This window comes from Haliotis rufescens, unplaced genomic scaffold, assembly GCF_023055435.1.
Source record: "Haliotis rufescens isolate VD_foot unplaced genomic scaffold, xgHalRufe1.0.p SCAF_69, whole genome shotgun sequence".
NCBI lineage: Eukaryota > Metazoa > Mollusca > Gastropoda > Lepetellida > Haliotidae > Haliotis > Haliotis rufescens.
The window spans coordinates 1,781,758-1,799,079 of record NW_025964360.1 but is presented as its reverse complement, the minus strand read 5'-3'; positions in this window follow the sequence as shown (position 1 = coordinate 1,799,079).

The following is a 17,322-nucleotide window of genomic DNA, read 5'->3' as shown; positions in this document are numbered from 1 at the left end:
GTTAGCTGTATACCATTTCTTTGTTTTTTGGATGTTTTCACGCTGAATTATTTTATGTATAGATTTCATTGTTAACATATGTTTCAAATTGGAAATTGGGTGTTCGTCCGGGATCGAAACTTAATTTATCCCAAAATTATTTGTCAACATTATTGGATTAACATTTTGTCATCCTGTCCAATATCATACAAGCTTCCTGATGCATAGTAAAGTACTGTCGAAACTGTGTTATTCACACAGTTCAATATTGAACATGGCCATCATTATCTGCGCTTCTTTGATCAAGAGCCTCATCTAAATCTCCCAATTGGCATCTATTTATCATCATGTTTTAGTTGCTAGTGATACCATGTGTTGGGTGCTTCATTAATGTAGAGGTGTATATATGTGATCCGAAATTCGAGAGTGTAGTAAATAGTGCATACCGGGTTCGCATCATTAAAATAGAGACCGCATCCATGGTCTAGTGGTATAGCGTTCGCCCAATGAGTCATACCAAAATACCTTAAAAGATGGTACTTGTTGTAACCCTGTCCAGGCGCTCGGCATAAAGGGGGCTCAAACACACAGCAAAAAAAGTGCTTCCAACTTCAGATCCGACCCGGATACCTTCCGGATACCACGCCGAAAAAATGTCAGAATTTGTGGGGTGCTTTTTGTTCAATTAAGTGTGAAACACATAAACAACTTTATTTATATTTGCTGAAGGTATCCGGAAGGGATCCGGAGGCCAATTTTCTTCAAGTCCTGTTTCTAGTAAATAATGTTAGCCTGTGCATATCAGACAGCTTTTGTAATATTCTGTCTTATTTTAGTTGTAAATATCCTCCTAAAACTGAGATCTATGGGCATTGGAGAAGACAATTTTTCAATTTCATATAAAGTTCTCTTCAAATGTTAAGCGTATTTAATGAACAAACATCAGTTCATGTGTAATGATATCCTAAAATGTCATATTCAGACTTCCAGTTTGTACTGAGAAAAAGTTTAAAGTCATCGACAATGTGCTCACTTGGGCCTTTGGTCCTGGTGAGATGATAATAAGATTAGTTGTAACGGTACACGTACATGTACTTGTTATATCCAGACATATAAACTTCATTGAAGTTTGCCCCAACCTAAGGGTTTCATCGTACTACAGTGAGCGCTTCCTCAGTTACTGTGGATTTCTTTACTGAAAGAGATTGAGAGTTAATTTGACACTGTGAGTCGTAACCACTGCTCATATATGTGAATTCAAATATTAAAACAACAACATGCTTAATACTTCACAAATATCTCCAGAAATAGGCATTTTAGTTATAATGGCAGAAATACTTTAAGAATGACCTTCACTATTGCCTTGACCTTACACTTCAACCCTTCATGAGTTATCACTTTTAAGTGTTTAACATGGAGAGTGAATTTGTCTTTCAATATCCGTGATACATATTTCAAAAACTTTTCAAAGAGCTATCCAGCACATAAACAAAATATGATGTCCTATGGTGGAATTCAGTGTAACGTTAACAAAAAGTATGAAAATGATATGACCACTATATGTTTAAAAGTTACTAAGACTTTATTAATTGGTTATTTAGAGAAAAATGTAGTATATGTAGGTCACGCATGACCTTTTTCTAACTTCGACCCCTGCCGAAAGGAAGACTTAGGCCTCAAACAAACCTTTTGTCTGGCTGTGACTTTGACCTTTGACATAACAGATCAATGTGTCATCAGACTTTCTCAGAGCTAAGGAAACATGTGTTACTAGTATATATTTCGAGCTGCCCAAGCAATACATGGTTTCATAAGATCAGTGTGGCTATTAAACTGAGGCAAACTCATGAAACATCCCCATTTACACAGCTGGCTAATGAAACATAAACAACAAACAAATTATCAATTTCTTTTATTCATATGCCTATATCACACATTGAACACTGTTCACATGATGGTTCCTGATGGAGTGTGCAATTTCCTCCTATTCTTCAATACGCATGACCGAGTGTGATAACTGTTCGCTTGACAGCACGGTCACCAATTCAGAGAACTTACTTTCCCTCAAACCTCCCTTTTCTTCAACTCCCTGGAAGAACCGGAATATCATCTTGCCCAGATGCTGTATCATGAGCTTTGTTTAGAGCCTCTTGCAGTTTACGTAACGAAAAGATTCATTGTAGTCTTCAGAATTATCGGATTTGAAATTAAGAATCTTCTTTTCCAGCTGATTTTGATACCTTTGAAATTTAGGACCATAATTGGCAGACGATGAATTCTTGCTGATTGTCTCTGCCAGCTTATTAGCGAAGTTAATGTCTAATTATCAGCTGTTAAGTGTTGAACACTGCTAGTGGACCCTTAACCATTTATCCTTCGAAACATATTCCATACTTTATTGAGTGGAATACGTGAAGTCAGTTTGGAAACAAAATGTCTCCAGCTGCTTCGTCTATTTTGCTTAATGGTTCTACGAGCTTTTGCTCTTTTTATCCTTAAGTGTTTTAAATTATCTTGATGTTTATTAAAAACCCTTTCAGCCTTCTTCCTGGTCTTTCTAGCTTTTCTGCAATCTTTATTTACCATGGTGTACTAACATGTGGAGTTGTCGAGGTCTTAGAGATTGTTTCAGTGGCAATGTTGAGTAATGTTTCAGAATACAGTTTGATTTGATCACTATCATTTATAAAATGATCAACGTGCAATTTAGTATAGCACAAAGAACTAAAAGACAGCCAATCAGCCTTGGAAAATAGACATTTGGAAATGGAAATATCGACAAGGGGAGATATAGCTGTAAGCACGGTAGGAAAGTGATCACTGCCGCACAAATCACCATGAACTGACCATGAAAATTCATTATAAAGTGATGGGTCAGAAATTACCAAATCCAAAGCTTGGTATGTACCTGTTGCCAGGTGGAGGCAGGCGTTACTTCCATCATTAAGCAGAAATAGACAATGCTTAAGAATGTCTTCAAGTACTTTTCCCTTGCCATTATGTGTAGATGAACCTCATAAGGGATTGTGACCATTTAAGTCACCCACAATAATGAACGGCTTAGGAAGCTGGTCAATGAGATTATCCAGATCCCTGATTTGAAGAGCGTATGATGGAGGTATATATAAAGAGCACAGAGTTATTGCAATACTAGTAAGTAAAGTTATACGTACTGCAACGACTTGTAGGTTAGTATTTAGGGCAATAGGTCTATGTAGTGTATCCTGTTTCACCAGTATACTGGCGCCCCCAGAGGCCTTACCATTTGTAATCCTTCCAAATGAACTGTAGGTATCATATTGGCGTAAGTTAAATGGATGATCATCTCTTAAAACCGTTTCCTTGAGGCTAAATGCCACGGGGTTATAATCTTTACCTAAAAGTTTTATCTCTTCAAAATTAGCTCTTATATCTCGACAATTCCATTGTATCAGCGTATTAGTCATTTAGGGTGTGTTATTGGAGAGCGCTCCCGACCTTTCTTCTGGCTCCAGGAGCGGGTGCTCTGATGGGGTGACACTTCCATATCATCGTCCTTTTGGTATGCGATCAGTTATATTTTGTTTCTTTCAGTAGTCCACAATCACATTTTTCTTTTTCTCAAGTGTAGAAGAAGTAGTTTGAGTTTCTGCTGATTAAAAAGTTTGTTGTGAAGAAGATTCAGTTGGCGAAAATGTAGAGGTGAGATCACGAACACTCACTGGTGTGTCTGTGTTCACCCAAGTTAAGTCAGTTTGACAGTGAATTGATTTTTTTGACGGTTTCATTGCCTCAGTATAAGTTGACTTACCTCTCAAGGAATTGTTGATGGAGAGATTTATTGGATTAGCTAGCTTCCTTGCGTCTAAAAAACTAATATTCTTTTCTATTTTGATGCTTTAAATGGTCATTTCAAACTGCCAAACTGGACACTCTTTAGATGATGACATGTGCGGACCAGAGCAATGAACACATTTTACTTCAGATGTACATGAGCTGCTATCATGATCTTTGTCTCCACAACGATAGCAAGCAGCATGATACGTACATGATTTCTGCCCATGCCGAAAAATTTCAGGCAATTATAGCACCTCAGAGCACTAGGGATATACATATCAAATGCCTACATGACATTTTGCGAACAATTCGATATTTTCGGCTATGTCGAAACTATGCAGAGTGACACTAGTAAGCCAAGTATGGGTTAGCTCTATCGGAAGTATGCAAGATGTTCAGAATACACATTGTAAATGGTAGGAGAAAAGATGATGAATATGGTTCAGTCACGTGTTTTACAAGAAATGGATCAAACCTCGTTGACTATGTACTGGCAACTTCTATCTGTTTTCAATCTGTTGTAGATATCGTTGTTCATTCCAGAACGGACTCTGACCATCTTAAGGTTAATTAAGGTGCTGTTAATATCGCAAATGAGTGAGTGAGTGAGTGAGTAAAATTTTAAGTCACATCGGCAGTATTTCAGCCATATCGTGACTATCAAAAGTTAAATATAATACATACATTGAAACTTGTATAAAAACCTGCCAACGAGGGACAGTAAAATAACTAGACTTATCACAGAAATAAATTTAAAACTAGTATGTAATCATAAAATCAATAGCACTATACATAACATTACATTATAAAAACAGGCTATAGATCGCCAGCAACTGAAGGTAGACCACCATACTGGGGACCATGGGGACTTACAGTACCTTTGCTACCTGCATGGACCCCAGCAGGATTTACATCATCCCTTCAGCAACTGGCGACTGTATGCAAAGTTAGCCACAAGTAAAAATACAAATATTCTACGTTTAAAAGAGTAGTAGGCAGAAATATTCTATGAATGACATGGACTTACGATATCCTCTCAGGGGGACAATAATTTTACACTACGTCAACCCCCTTTGAGGATACGGCCAGTAACAAACTCAGATATAATTTCATTTTACCAAATTTAAAAAGTCATTCCTTTTATACAATACATATTATCAAAATTTATTGAACAATTCTATCTCTTTTAAAAACCCAATAACTAAATGAGAAGAAATATTATAAAAAAGATCCTTGAGAGATGATGATTTGAAATACTTATCCCTTGTGATGGAAAAATCAATACAGTCAAGCAGGACATGCTTGACCGTGATTCTCTCAGCACAAGGGATACAAAATGGAGGATCTTCACCTTTCAACAAATATTCGTGAGTATATCTACTGTGGCCAATACGACATCGTCGTAAAATGACCTCGTCAAATCTGGACTGACAACCCAAGTAGGTGTAACCGATATTTGGTTTAATTTCATGTAATTTATTGATACCTACTTGGGCGTCCCACTTCTTCTGCATCAGATCTCGGATATATGATCCAATCACTGGCTTATAGTCTGTGTATGGAATAAGAAGTGGTGTCACAGATTTGTTGAGTGCTGCTTTTGCAGCAGCATCAGCCATTGTGTTCCCAGTAATTCCAACATGGCTGGGTAACCAACAGAAAACGATGTCGTATTGGCCAGTAGCAAGTTCATTATATAATTCAACAATTTCGATTAAAAGTGGATGTTTAGTGGATTGATTTGCAATTGCTTGAAGACAGGAAAGAGAATCGGAAAATATAATAAAATGTTTATGTTTTGATTTATTACTGATGTATTCTAGAGCCGTTAATAGGGCTTTTGATTCGGCTGTAAAAATGGAACAGTTATCAGGAATTCTAGATGATATAGTCCTGGATCCAACTATGGTGGCACTAGCAACTGCGGCACCATCCTTGGATCCATCGGTAAATATAGATTTGTAAGTATCATATTTGTTTCTGAGTTGATTATATTCCTGTTGATAGATAAGTTCATTTGTTTCAGATTTCTTTAGTTTCGTTAATGTCAGATCCACCACTGGCTTCACTAACTGCCATGGTGGAGAAGACAAAAGCTGAGTGGGGGCTATACTATCAAGAATTATTTTAGCAGCAGAAATATCAGAACGTAGTCTTATTCCAAGAGGAGGGAGAACAGATGATTTATTATTGTAGAGATTTCCATAAAGAGGATTAAAAATGCAGTCAAATGCTGTATTCGAGTTATTAGAACGTAATTTAGAGATATACTGTAAAGATAATTTAATGCGGCGGTGATTAAGGGACGTCTCGTCAGCTTCTACATACAAACTATCAATTGGCGAGGTTCTAAAGGCGCCAAGGCAAAGTCTCAGGCCTTGATGATGTATAGTATCTAATAATTTGAGATTACTTTTACAAGCCCCACCATAAATGATGGAGCCGTAATCAAGTTTAGAACGGATAAGTGCTCTGTAAAGTTGGAGGAGGGTGTTCTGATCCCCTCCCCACTTTGAGTTGGAAACAACTTTCAATAGGTCCATAGCCTTCAGACATTTATTCTTTAAGTACTTTATATGGGGTAAAAAGGTTAAATGATGATCGAAAATTAAACCTAAAAATTTGGCTTCTTTTACAACCTTAATAGGCGTGTCATCTAAAATTAATTCCGGGTCTGGGTGAGGTTTGTATTTTCTGCAAAAATGAATACAGTTTGTTTTAGATTTGGAGAATTTAAATCCATTTTCTAAACACCATTTATGAATTTTATTTAAACATAGCTGTAATTGCCTTTCAATAGTATGCATGTTTTTGCCACGACAGGAAATATTAAAATCATCCACAAAAAGCGAACCATCAATAGAATCATTTAAAACTTTTGATAAACTGTTAATCTTAATACTAAACAATGTGACAGACAAGATACTGCCTTGTGGGACTCCCTGATCTTGATTGTAATGATCAGACAGGGTGGAACCCACACGGACCTGAAATTGTCTGTCAGATAAAAACTTGGATATAAATTGAGGCAAACGGCCTCGCAATCCAAAGTCATGTAAATCTTTTAAAATGCCATGCTTCCATGTAGTGTCATATGCTTTTTCCAGATCGAAAAAGATAGACACTGCATGCTGTTTGTTAACAAGGGCATTCTTAACGAATGACTCCAATCTAACTAAATGGTCAATGGTACTACGATTTTTACGGAATCCACATTGAATATTTGTAATTAAATTATTGGATTCTAGGTACCATGTTAATCTATTATTGACCATGCGTTCCATGGTTTTGCAAACGCAGCTAGTCAATGAAATTGGTCTATAATTTGATGGATCGTTATGATCCCGTCCAGGTTTCGGTATAGGAACAACAATGGCATCACGCCACGAAGAAGGAAATTTTCCAGATGTCCATATATCATCAAATATGAAAAGTAAGGTTTCCAAACAGGATTCTGGTAAATGTTTCAGGAGTTGATAATGTATGTTATCAGCCCCTGAAGCAGTATCATGAGCTTGCCCAAGGGCAGTATGGAGCTCATGAATGGAAAAGACTTCATTATAATCTTCCCCGTTATCTGAATTAAAATGAATAGGTTTCTTTTCCTGCTGCTTTTTATATTTTTGAAATTGAGTTGCATAGTTAGACGAGGAGGAATGCTCAGCTAGAGTTTCACCCAGTTTGTTTGCAATAGCTGATTTATCAGTTAACAACTGATCGCCATTTTTAAGATGATGTATGCTGGATTTATTACCCTTACCTTTAATTTTCTGAATCATGTTCCACACCTTGGACATCGGCGTACGTGAATTAATTTTGGACACATAATTGTGCCAAGATTGGCGTTTGTTTTGTTTAAAAGTACGCCTGGTTTTAGCATTGACAATTTTGAATTTATTGAGATTATGGACCATAGGATGGCGTCGGAAGTACTTTTCAGCCTTTTTCCTTGCCTTCCTAGCTTGTTTGCAGTCGTTGGTAAACCATGGTTTACGAATGTGAGGATTTGCGGAGGACTTCGGTATACATTCTTCAGCTATTTTATTCAGTTCGTCAGAGAAAAGTTGTATAGGGTCAGGAACATTGAGAAACTTTTCAGGTTTTAGTGTGTTAGTACCAAGTATTTCATATGAAGCCCAGTTGGCCTTAGTAAAATTCCATCTCGATGACGGAGGTACATCAGATGGTGTCACAGATTTTAAGACGGTAGGAAAATGGTCACTTCCACAAAGGTCATCGTGGACTGACCATTCAAATTCACTTAGTAAATCAGAATCGACAACTGACAAGTCCAGACAAGAATACGTTCCAGTTGCAGGATGGAGATACGTTTCAGAACCATCATTGAAAATACATAAGTCGTTATTAATGAAAAAATCCTCCAATAATTTACCTTTTGAATTGCTGTCATTACTACCCCAAAGTGGGTTATGGCCATTCAAATCTCCCATGATGACACAGGGCTTAGGGAGTTGGTCATACAGTGCCTGAAGATCAGACTGACGGAGAGAGTATGATGGTGGTACATACAAAGAACATAAAGTAAAAACAATATCCAATGTTACCCGTACTGCAACAGCCTGAAGAGGGGTATTGAGGGGAACAGGGCTGTGAATGACGCCCTGTCTCACCATAACAGAAGATCCTCCAGTTGCTTTATCCCCTGGTGGGGAAAAGCAATGGTAAGAATTGTACTGTCTTAAATCAAAATTATCTGTGGTCTTGAGGAAGGTTTCTTGAAGACAAAACGCTGATGGCTTGAAATCTTGAATTAAAAGCTGAAGATCATTAAAATTATTCCGCAGTCCTCTGCAATTCCATTGTATTAAATTGGTTGAGCAACTCATGGAGGCTCAACTGGAGATCGTGAGCGGGGGGAAGGTCCTCTACGCTGTAATGGTAGCGAAGGAGTGACCTCCATATCCAGAGGTTCAAAGGTGTTATGAACCTCTACAGGAGCAGTCAATGACAAAGGTTCCTCAACATGTTTGAGGGCCTTTGCTTCTTTCCGTCTTTGTTTTTTTTCTTTGTTCCTCAGATGTCTATTGGTTTTGAGTTCAGGTACAAAGTCAGGTTGAATGTCAGGGTCTGGTAAAGGGACAGCTTCTGGCAGCGGTTCGGTTTGTGAAGCTGATGAAGATAAAGTGCAGATGTCAGCATCAATTTGATATAAAATTTTCTGGTCAGTGGATACCCAGCTAATAGCTGTTTGACAGCTATTATCAGCCTTGAGAAGAGAAGAGGAGATTGCAGCAGAATAGGTGAGTGAAGAAGTGGAAGTGGTTGATTCACTTGTAACCAACTTCTTCGCGTCTGTAAATGAGATATCATTGGTGTACTTTAGTTTAAAATTTTTGTCTGTGTCACAAAAGAGGGACATGATTTGGAAGTAGACATGTGACCACCGCCGCAGTTTGCACATTTGATAGTGTCTGTGCACTCAGTGCTATCATGGGTCTTACTGCAGCGGGAGCAAACTTGAGTATGACGACAGGATTTGGCTCCATGGCCAAATTGCTGACATTTAAAACAACGGAGTGGATTCGGTATATATACATCCACTCCGATGTTGAAATAACCGGCTTTAACAGAGGAAGGAAGCTTAGTGAGATTAAACGTGAAAAGGTAAGTTGTTGTTTTGATGATGTTGTCACCATCTTTCCTCGTGAACCGTTTAACAGAAGATACACCTTGAGGCTTCATTTCTGCAACAATCTCTTCTGCAGACATGTCCGATAGGCATTTTGCGCGGTCACGTACAATGCCTCTACAAGAGTTGAGTGTTTTGTGCTCAGAGACAACAATCTCTGTATTTGCAAAATGTTGAGCTTTGAGTAGATTCAGAGATTGCTGTCTCCTTACACATTCCACAAGCAGGGAACCGGACCGGAGACGAGTGACATTTTTGACAGTACCACAAATACCTTCAATAGACTTTGAAATGACAAAGGGGTTGAGTTTCAGGGGCTGACCATCAACTCCTTCCACAACAAGAAATCTCGGCCAAGAATCGATATTGGGTACAGTATCTTCATCAGAAGATAGTGCAATATCTGAGTCTATATGCCTCCTTTTAGTTGTAGATCTAGAACCAGAGTGTAGGGGAGTAGCCATGATGAAAGAAAGATTTTCGACAACCCTGCTCCCCACCCGCCATGGAGTGTCAACAAGGACAGTGATGTAGTGGAAACCGACTACAAACACCAGGGCTACAGGGGTGCTATACTCCAGCAAAAAGGACACAGGTAGCTATTATTGTCAAACAGGGTTAAAAGTCAGACTGGTTCCGCCCAAGACAGTTATCTGATGACAAATAGAACCCGGAGGTCAATAATGCCAGATTGGCCCATGAGCCACCGCCTTCTGGCGTAAGACTCTAGGCAATTTACTCAATCCAAACTTGAGAATACACACAAGTAATGTACCGCCAAGACCAAAATAAACAGTAAAATACAACACAGTTGTGCATATACAATATTACGCACAGGGCCTGGCATGACCAGCCGATTGATAAGACCGGGCCCATCTTACCACCCGTCTAGGCGAAGTAAGGGTCGAAGTAGTGTGTTGGGCAAAGGAACACAGTTCCAGGAACCAGTGCCCTCAACTACCAGACTCCCGTCCTCCGCCGACACAGGGACGCAACCCACGGCAAACGGGCTGCCCACTTTGGTCGCCTCTTACGACCAGCAATGGGGTGCTGTGGAAATATTCTACCCCGGTTCCACACGGGGGAAGAGCTATTTGCGCTACCCAGCACTCACCACGAGGAGGTTGCTCTTCACGAGTGCCATATCGCAAATGATGTTATATGTGACGATGTGTTGAAATATACGAGGGGCGTTCAATACGTTTTGCAACTTCAATATAAAACCAAGTCGCAGAATATCTTTTGCTGTTTTATTTTTTAATATAATCTCCATTCACCTCAAAATGCTTATTCCAATTGTCCTTCAAGCTCGTAATACCACTTTCATAGAAATCTGCAGATTGGCCCTCTAACCACGCCTCTGTGGCAGCCTTTATGTCCTCATCATCCTGGAAGCGTCTTCCACGTAGGGCAGATTTGATATGCCGGAACAGGAAATAGTCACTGGGGGCTAAGTCTGGGCTGCAGGGTGGGTAATTTAACTGTACAAGCCAGACTAAGAAGTTTTCTGAAAACACCCTGAAATACCCTTTCACAGCAGATTTGAGGTAATTGTTTTCGTCAGAGTGCTTTCCACAAAGGTGTTCTTTCAGTTTAGGCAATAGGTTAAAAACACTTGGTGCCAAGTTTGTCGAGCATGGATGCTGGGGAAGCTCTTCGAATCCACACTGACGTGCAGCAGCTATTGCAAGTTGAGAGGTGTGAGAAGAGGTATTGTCATGAAATAGTAGAACTCCAGCAGTCAGCATTCTTTGCTGCTTTTCTTTGACAGAATCTCTCAGGCGATGAAACAAATCAGCATAGTAGGCACCGGAAATCGTCTTTTGGATCAACAAGGATCACACCCTTTGCATCCCTGAATACAGTGGCCATAACTTTCTTCACTGATCTTGAAGACTTGAATTTCTTTGGTGCCGTAGAAGTGGAATGATGCCATTCCATAGATTGATGTTTTAACTCGGGATCATAGTAGTAGTAGACCTAGGGTCATTATCAAGGCCTCTTCCCCCAGCGTTAAACGTTAGCTGCCCGACTTTAACAGCTGAATAGCTAGGGCACGTATCCCAATACACTTGTGACATGCGGTCATGAATTTCTTGATGATAGCCCCGGTACCTATTCTTTTCCATCTTTGTGTCCATTTGGACCCCTAGCATGTTCAACTGGCTGTCTCAACAGACCAAATACACTTGCGAACTACTCAAACAGTGTACTTAATTTACTGGTTCACCTTGTTATGGCCCATAGTTGAAAGTTAGCCGGGCTTAGAACATTTGGACCAGCCCTCGTATTGTGAAGAACGAAAAATATGTTAGACCCAACTACTTACTATTAAAATACCAATCCATTTTGAGAAAAATACCTGGTAAAGTAATGGGCATCAATATTGCTGCCATATTATGTTGAAAATCAGGTTCGAACCCCTAGAATATACTGGATTATCGTCACTGGTGGGATTAAGCATGTGAAGACTTTCGGTCAGGTGACTTTAAAACTAACGTAACAAATGTTATATTTGGGATAACATATTCTTAGTAAAGTAGTAAAGTATAGATTCTCGTACTTTTTAGGGTTGTGTACCATCCGGGATTCGAAGCCCATACCGCTATAGAGAGGCATCTAATCGCCAGCTCACAAAGTCAGCGATCTAACCCGCTCAGCCACCGAAGCTTCAGGCCCATGAAGATTCCGGGGTAGAATAGGTCGACTATGCCTGTCGTAAAAGGCGACTAACGGGATCGGGTGGTCAGACTCGCTGACTTGGTTGATACATGTCATCAATCCCAATTGCATGGATCGATGCTCATGATGGCATTCACTGGATTGGCTGGTCCAGACTCGATTATGTTCCAGACCGCCGTCATATAGCTGGAATATTGCTGAGTGCGGCGTTAAACAACAAACAAGCAAAACCGAAGCTTCCACAAAAATGAAAGTCTAACAACTGGTAGTCTAGATCACGTACTTTGTGTACCCCTCTGACATGTGTAAATTGGCATGGCTCCCATGACCGAAAGCTATGAATGCACAATGTTATTTAGAAAGTACGAGAATCTGTACTTGACCAGGAAAGTGTTATCCCAAATTTAACATTTGTTACATTTGATCACTTTCTAAATGGCATTGTGTGTTTATAGCTTTTGGCCATGGGAACCGTGCCAATTTACACTTGTATAACAGTGTAAAATACACTCAATATTGTTCCAATATGTTATGTAAATATTAGCGTTTTCCGATATAATTATTAGCTAAATATAAATGGAATTAAAATATTCATAAAGGTTTCATTACCTACAACATATCAACAAGCAATTAAATCTTGTAGACGTTCACGTGTCACACTGAACACTGACAGCTACATAGCAGTCTACAGTGATGTAAGATGGACGTATCCATCAAACCCATCGCGCTGAGTGAATTCTATTGTCCAGAGGCCGTAGTCGCGCCGGCGTAGAAGTTATTATTATGTAATAATACAGCATCACTACCTCGTGACATATCGTCCGTCGGTCAAGAACTAGATGAAGACAATGCACAATTCATTGACTAGGGAATCACTCAAAGTCAAAATGTACGAGGCGATTACTATAAAAGTCAAGTATCTCCACTGGTCAGTACACAACACCACTGACAGTAAACTGCTTGACTGTAATCGTTCCTCTTCTTCTTATTAAGGTAAGAAACATTTTATTATTTGATACATTTGGTCCTATATTATATATATGTGTGTGATATATTCTAGATAGTCTGTGTTTCTATAGATGGTTAACTCTAACAAGCTAATGTAAGATTGGGGAGACATATTTGCACTGTGCATGTGCACGGGTCCCTTGTATGTGTAAATAATGAAGCGTTCATTATTACCTATGTACGTATGAAAGATCATACACAATAACGTGTCTGTTTTAGATATTTGTTTACCAGAACTTGTATGTATTATGAATAGATGTTTACTATACTTTGTATGTTTTATGAAATGTGTTTAGCACCACATGTGTCCGTAAATGAGCAATAATTACCTATTAATTGAATATGATTTTCCATTATCAATATGCGAATATACATGGTATCAGAATACAATATGTATCAAATAAATGTCATGAAAGTAACGTTAATCGGGCGGTATGTTGAACGATAAAGACACAGACAGTTAGTCTGTATATCTAATGTTCGGCCGTTACAGAAACTGTTACTTTTTCATATTTTGATACACACGATGACAAAGCATTGATGAACTTAGAAATCAAATCTAACATCGTGATAAGTCAACTCCATGCAAATGAAACTACTCTGATTATCAATATCGTTCATATCCTACATCTACATGTTTTATTATACTTGGTTTGAGGTTATTGTTATTATCATTTATCGCGTATATGTCTATCTACATTTAGTAAATAGCGCGTCTTACTTCAGGCGTAATAAGCCAAGCGTATTTATAGTGACGTTACTTACAAATGCAGTCACAGGTCATAATGTTGGTGTCAGGATGTAATGCTCTCTCTGAAAGAGTGCTTAGCTCTACCTATAGCTATATCCCCTACCTTTCCAGCTTTCCCCCTCAAGTATTATAACCGTTGCTTATTCGATCGTTCTATCATTATTCTATATGTTTCATGTATTCATACTATTATCATTCTATGTATCATGTATTGCTATTATGTCTCTTGTATTTTGTATTATAAAACACAACACCACTGACAGTAAACTGCTTGACTGTAATCGTTCCTCTTCTTCTTATTAAGGTATAATCAAGTTCCCAAACCCGGGACAAAAACTTGATTATACTTGCATCAGATAATTGACTTGCCAGATGTTTCTACATTAACATTATTTTATCCTTGTTGGTTTATGATTTCCCGTTATATGAGCCCATTCCCATGATGTAAGTATGTGTTAAAGAGGTTCGAAAAACACAAAGCAACTAATCACTCGGTGAATGATTCCCCTCTATTGTAATACTAACTGATGGAGTGAGTGAATGAGTTAAGATTTATAGTCACATCGGGAATATTTCAGCCATATCGTGACTAAATCAAGTTGTATATTAATAATACATAAATATAGACATTAAACTCTGCCGACAAAGGACAGTAAAAACACTAGACTATCACAGATGTAGATTTAAAACTAGCATATCATCATAACATTTGAACAATTCATAACAGTACACAATAAAAATGGGCTATAGATCACCGATAACCAAAGGTCGGTCACCATACTAGGTACCCTTGGGGACTTACGCTAATTCTGCTACCTACATGGTACCTCAGCAGGATTTACACAATCCCTATGGCCACTGTTGATATGTTTTAGCCAAATCATTAAAAAAAACCCAAGAATTCTACGATTAAAAACATGGAAATGAAACATACTTTGAATGAAGTGGGACTTACGTACCCTCTCAGGGGGACAATTATTTAACGTTACTTCAACCCCCTTTAGAGGCACAGCCACCAATACATCTTATCAAAATTTATATATTAACTCAATGTCTTTTAAAACACCAAGAACTAAACGAGTCCTTATCTGATTAAAAAGATCATTCATGGATGAAACCTGGAAGACATTATCCTTCATGGATGAAACCTGGAAGACATTACCCCTTGTGATGGAAAAATCAATACAGTCAAGCAGGACATGCTTAACTGTGATTTTTTCATCACAAGGGACACAGATTGGAGGATCTTCACCTTTTAATAAATAAAAGGTGTAAAACGCGAATGGCCAATATGACATCGTCGCATAATGACCTCATCAAATCTGGACTGACAACCCAAGTAGGTGTAACCAATAGTTGGTTTTATTGCATGTAATTTGTTAATATCTACTTGGGTGTCCCACTTCTTCTGCATTAGGTCTTTGATATGAACCGTTTACAACTGGACTGTTTTGGATATATTCCATAGCAGTTAATATTGCTTTGGCTTCAGCAGTGAAAATTGAGCTATGGTCTGGTAATCGGTATGATACGGTTTTGGATCAAATGACAACAGCACTGGAGACTGTGCTACCGTCCTTGGAAAATTGAATGGTGGGATTCATATTTAGTTCTAACTTGTATATATTCTTGCTGTTATATTAATTGATTTGTGTCTGATTTTTTAAATTGTGTGAGAGTCAAGTCCACCTCCGGTCTGATAAGTTGCCAAGGAGGAGAAGACAGAAGCCCTAAAGGAGAAATATTATCTAACTCAATATTTGCAGCTGTGATGTGGGGTTTAATCCGAATGCCTAGTGGTGGGACCAGCTTAGGCTTACTGTGAAAAAGTTGTTCGTTGGAAGTGGTTGAAAAACACAGTTGTATGTTTAATGGATTAGAATGTACATGTAATTTAGTAATGTATTGTAGTGATAATTTGATACTGCGTTGCTTCAATGACCGTTCATCAGCTTCTACATATACATGTAGGCTGTCAACAGGGGATGTTCGAATTGCACCAAGACAGAGCCGTAGGCCCTGATGGTGAATCGAATCTAACTTTTGTAAATTGCTCTTACAGGCTCCACCATAAACGATGGAGCAAAAATCTAATTTAGAGCGGATCAGAGACCTATGCAAGTGTAGGAGGGTTGTCTGATCATCTCTCCATTTTGTATTAGCAACAACTTTCAACAAATCTAGGGCCTTCAGACATTTTGTTTTAAGATAATTAATATGTGGCTTAAAAGTCAAATGGTGATCGAAAATGAGACCCAGTAACTTGGCCTCTTTAACAACCTTAATAGGAGTGCCATGTAAAAATAGCTCTGGATCTTTATGATGCTTGTATTTCCTACAGAAATGAATATAATTGGTGTTAGCTTTGGAAAGCTTAAAACCATTTTCGAGACACCATTTTTCGATTTTGTTGAGACAAAGCTGCAACTGTCTCTCGATGGTATGCATATTTTTTCCACGACATGAAATATTAAAATCATCCTCAAAAAGTGAACCATCAATGGAATCATTTAAAACTCTTGACAGGCTATCAATCTTTATACTAAACAGAGTTACAGACAAAATACTGCCATGTGGGACTCCCTGATCCTGGTTATAATGGTCAGACAGGGTGGAACCAACACAAACCTGAAATTGTCTGTCTGTTAAAAATTGGGATATAAATTGAGGCAAACGGCCTCTTAACCCCAAATTATGTAGATCTTTTAAAATACCATGCTTCCAAGTGGTATCATACACTTTTTCTAAATCACAAAAGATTGAAACTGCATGCTGATTATTTACAATTGCATTTTTGACAAAGGATTCTAAACGTACTAGATGGTCAATGGTACTTCTATTTTGACGGAAACCACATTGGATGTTACTTATAAGATTGTTAGTTTCCAAGTACCACACCAGTCGATTGTTTACCATTCGCTCCATGGTTTTGCACACACAGCTGGTCAGTGATATTGGATGCATCAGTTTGGCCCTACCAGGTTTAGGTATGGGAACAACTATTGCATTACGCCACGAAGGCGGACAATTTTCTGACGTTCAGATCTGATCAAATATATCAACAAGCGTCTCTTAACATGAATTTGGCAAATGCTTCAGGAGCTGATAATGAATATTATCATCTCCCGTTGCAGTATCGTGCGCTTGACCTAGTGCAGTATTTAGCTCGTGGAGCAAAATACCTCAATGTAATCTTCTCCATTTTGAGAAGTAAAATCAACCCTCCTCTTCTCCTGTTGTTTCTGATAATTTTGAAACTTAGGATCGAATTGATGAGAAATAGAACATTCTTCAAGAAATGTACAAATATTCAAGTTAAGCCTCAGATATTTTGCTTTTGTTACAGACAAATGTTGATATATATAATCTCAGAAGACACTCAGGTCAGGTTATCTATATATCACAATATTCTGTGATCATTGTACTTGAACTTGGT